Genomic DNA, 4,667 nt, shown 5'->3' with positions numbered 1-4,667 from the left:
GATGAAAAATAATTTGTGAAGGAGCTAGCTTCCTTCCCCTAGCTCACTGTTAGGACTGTTAGGATAGTCTCCAAGTGAAGATTTCACAAAAGGAAGATTCATCACAGCCTCGCCTTTTTATGGATTCATTATTACACCCTTTTCTTATGAAGAGAATGTGATTAACAAAATGTTGTTGTTGGTAAGATTCATCTTGGTCATATTTAAGCCTTGTCAGCTCGTTAGCTTCTAAGAAGTGTAATTCAATTCCATGTGAATAGTTAGAATGGGGAATGAGGAAACTGTCCCTTTAAGTACACTAAACATCATTGTCCATAATATGTGAACTCCATATAGTCCGTAATTATGTTTAAGTAGGGCATATTACATAGTGCCTAGGTAGATTAGATTGCATTTAGACTACTAGACACAACACACCCTGAGGGGGCAGTGTTGAACGGAGATGACATCCAGTCAGAGGTACCTCCCACCTGGATGTTATAAAAGGGCCCTTGCTGGCTCTTTAGTGGATCTCTACCTTTACCTGTATCTCTACCTTGGCCTGTATCTCTACAAAGACTTGTATCTCTACCTTGACCTGTATCTCTATCTTGACCTGTATCTCTACCTTGGCCTGTACACTAACCACTAACTAGCAACTTTATTAGGCACACCTTGCTAGTACCGGGTTGGACCCCTTCTTTTGCCTTCAGAACTGCCTTAACTGCCTTCTTCGTGACATAGACTAGGTGCTGGAAACATTCCTCCGAGATTTTGGTCCATGTTGACATTATAACATCACACAGTTGCTGAAGATTAGTGCCAAGAAAATATCCCCCACACCATAACACCACCACCACCACCATTTTTGCCCAGAGAACTGCCGCTCACTGGATATTTTCTCTTTTTCTGACCATTCTCTGTTACCCCTAGAGATGGTTGTGTGGGGAAATCCCAGTAGATCAGCACTTTCTGAAATGCTCAAAACAGCCCGTCTGGCATCAACACCATCAGCACGTTCAAAGTCACTTAAATCACCTTTCTTACCCATTCTGATGCTTGGGTTGAGCTTCAACAGATCGTCTAAATGCATTGAGTTGCTGCCACATGATTGGCTGATTAGATATTTGCGATAACGTGCAGTTGAAAAGGTGTACTTAATAAAGTACCTTGGCCTGGACACTGAAAAGGCTGACTTGGCACATGACAAGTGCTGTTTGCTAGCCCGTCAGCAGTTCTGTTTTGTGTTCGGTACAGTTAGGTCCAGGAAATATTTGGGCAGTGACACAATGTCCGTAATTTTGGCTCTGTATGTCAGTGCCACCACAATGGATTTGAAATGAAACAATCGAGATGTAATTGAAGTGCAGACGTTCAGCTTTAATTCAAGGGGTTGAACAAAAATATTGTATGAAACGTTTAGGAATTGCAACCATTTTTATACACAGTCCCCTATTTTCATGAGCTCAAAAGTAAATGGACAAATTAATATAATCATAAATAACATTTTAATGTTTAATACTTGACTGCCTGAAGTCTACAACCCATGGACATCCCCAAATGCTGGGTTTCCTCCTTTGTGATGCTTTGCCAGGCCTTTACTGCAGCTGTCTTCAGTTGTTGTTTGTTCGTGGGTTTTTCTGCCTTTAGTTTTGTCTTCAGCAAGTGAAATGCATGCTCGATCGGGTTGAGATCAGGTGATGACTCGGCCATTGCAGAATATTACACTTCTTTGCCTTAAAAACTCCTGTTGCTTATGCAGTATGTTTTGGGTCATTGTCCATCTGTATTGTCAATCAACTTTGAACCCTGAATCCTCTGTATTTGTTTGTGTGAAGGCTTCCCTTTATGGTACACTTGGATAATGATATGCCTACCTCCTGGAAACTGTTTTGGCTGGATGTTGTGAAGGGGTTTTTCTTTACCATGTAAAGGATCCTGTGATCATCCACCACTCTTGTCTTCCATGGACGTCCAGACCTTTTTGTGGTGCCGAGCTCACCAGTGTGTTCTTTTTTTCTCAGAATGTACCAAACAGTTAATTTGGCCACTATCCCGCTTGTCCCGCTATCTCTCTGATGGATTTTTTGGTTGTTTTTGCAGCATAAGGATGGCCTGTTTGATGGTGCATTGAGAGCACCGTTGACTGCATGTTGTGCATGTACAGCAACAGCTTCCAAATGCAAATGCCACACTTGGAATCAACTCAGACCTTTTACCTGCTTAATTGATAAAGACATAATGAAGGAATAGCCCACACTGGCCCATGAAACAGCTTTTGAGTCAATTGTCCAATTACTTTTGGTCCCTTGAAAAAGAGTGAGCTACATATTAAAGAGCTGTAATTCCTAAACCCTTCCTTCAATTTGCCCTAAAGCTGAGAGTCTGCACTTTAAGCCCATATTCATTATATAACTGTAACTTGAAGCTGTTTTGGTAAACAGCTAAAATAACCAAAATTCTGTCTAAGTCCAAATATATATGGACCTAACTGTATACGGTATATACATCACACCTGTACTTTTCACTAAAAACTGAACAAACAAAGTGGGAGTTGACTGACCCAGAGTATCAGGGCTTTTGACCCTTTTGAAACTTATTGAAAATGCGTCACTCTCTCCTTGTTCTCTCCCTTCCTTCCTTACCTCCTTTCTTCCTCCTTCCTTCAGAATGTTCTCATCATAGATCCTACATGATGGAACAGGTCCAAGCCAAAGCCATGGACACCTGCCACTCCCTACTCCACTCTGTGATCAAGCATCAAGAGTCAAGAGCATCAAGAGTCAAGGGTCAGAAGGATGATGCATTTTAGGAGTACTCCGCCTGTAGAGCCACTTAACTCACTAACTCTCTCTAGACCAGCCACCACGTACCCCAGCATTACCAATTAGTTGAAGTAGTACAGAGACTTTGGCATGCTGGACAAGTTTCCACTTAATGGCGTATCTCCAGCAGTTCTCTAGTAAACGCAGCTTCCTCTCATCGCTTCAATAATGCAACAGCAGCCGACATGCTGCAAAAGTGGAGCGAGGGATACATGTTTGAAGATTCCTCAGGCACCCCTCAAATAGAGATGTTCCTGCTCTGTGTACCATGGGGGTGGGGGTCCCCATCAGTTTACCACTCCCACTACTATGTTACAGTGCAGAGCACAGCAATGGCCTCGTTTGATAAATGAATGAATAAGTCATGGACTGAGGAAGTCAGTTCGAGCGTGAAGCGTTCATTGTGATATTGCAATCGTAGGTGTGAAAAATTGTATTGATCTACTGTATAAACTAGAATCAGCAACAAAGGAAATGATACAGTTAGTTTATACAGAGACATGACATATATTGATTGACCTTTCTCTCCCACGCCAGATATATATATATATTTTTCAGTTTATATTCAATACCTCACCTGTCTCTCCAGGCAAAGAATAAAGTATGTTTACATTGTTCGGTAGTGTGGGAATAGTGGTTTTGAGAGCTGGACTAGTCAGTGGCAGCTCCATAGAGGTGTGTTGTGGCTTGTTGTGCATTAATCTTCCCTGTCGCATTGTAGCGTCACGTCCCCACCTTGGCAGGCCTATCAAACATCAACCTGCATCATCTCTCATTCCAGATAAGAACCCCTGTTGGGCACCCCTGTGTCGGCAATCTGCCGCCGCTAATTGTCTTTGTCTCGACTGAAAACAAAACAAAAACAACCCCCCCCCCCCCCCCCCCTCATTTTCCTCGTGCTCCCCACGGCTTCTTCCACAGTCTCTCAGCTGTCCTCCCCCAGGGTGGCTGGGACCGGGACTGGGATGTGGACGGTTCTCGTAGACACATACTGGGGACAGGGCTGTGGCTTGGACGGGTGCTGGCGTGAGATGTGTTTACTGCCCATGTGCATGGTGATGTTGCCGTCGTAGCCCCCAGCTCCCTCTCTCTCTCTCTGCTAGTCGCCTTTGATCAGAGGCCTGGCAGCGGTGGTGGCGGTGGTGGTGGTGCCCGGGAGAGGAGCCGCCTCCTGGCACTGGAGGAGGACAGGGAACAGATGCAGGGGAGGAGGAGGAGGAGTGGTGCACAGGAATCCTGCAGGGGCTCAGAGAGAGAGGGGGAGGGATGGAGGGACGGAGAGGGATAGATATATGGAGGGAGAGGGAGAGAGAAGCATTGACAGATTGACTTGTGAATTCAGTCTCCTATATAAGAGTTGTTCTGTTGATCCACTTCCCTGGTGAAATTCTGCACACATCTGCAAAATGCCACTGTACTTTAGGCCTACACAGAATCACATAGACTTAAAATAAAATAAAAAATAAAGTTCTTAAGAAGTAAAAGTCCCTTTGGTAACTCCCTTACAGGAATAACCTAATGCGTTCACAGTGAACAGTGGCACACTTAATCGCTAAAGTGCAAAGCCCTCACTGATCCAGAAAATGCTGACTACATAGCCCCGTAACGCGCTAGCTAGCGTTAGCTGCGTCATTACCCCTCTCTGTCTGTGACATCTCTTATGAAGTGATGTTAATGGGGACAGCGTGGGTGTGAGTGCTGCCTTCTTCCTTTTTCCAGCATTACGACTGCCAATGGCCCCTGGTCCTGGCATAGATTCCTTCTTTTCTTTCTTTTTTTGATTTTTTACGATGACTGATGGAGAGATGATCCATTCCCTTTAAAACATTTTTTTATTTGTTGTAAGTCGCTTTGGATATAGGC

Source organism: Nansenia antarctica, assembly GCF_963989245.1.
Source record: "Nansenia antarctica genome assembly, chromosome: 1".
Lineage (NCBI taxonomy): Eukaryota > Metazoa > Chordata > Actinopteri > Argentiniformes > Microstomatidae > Nansenia > Nansenia antarctica.
This window is presented reverse-complemented; position numbering follows the sequence as displayed.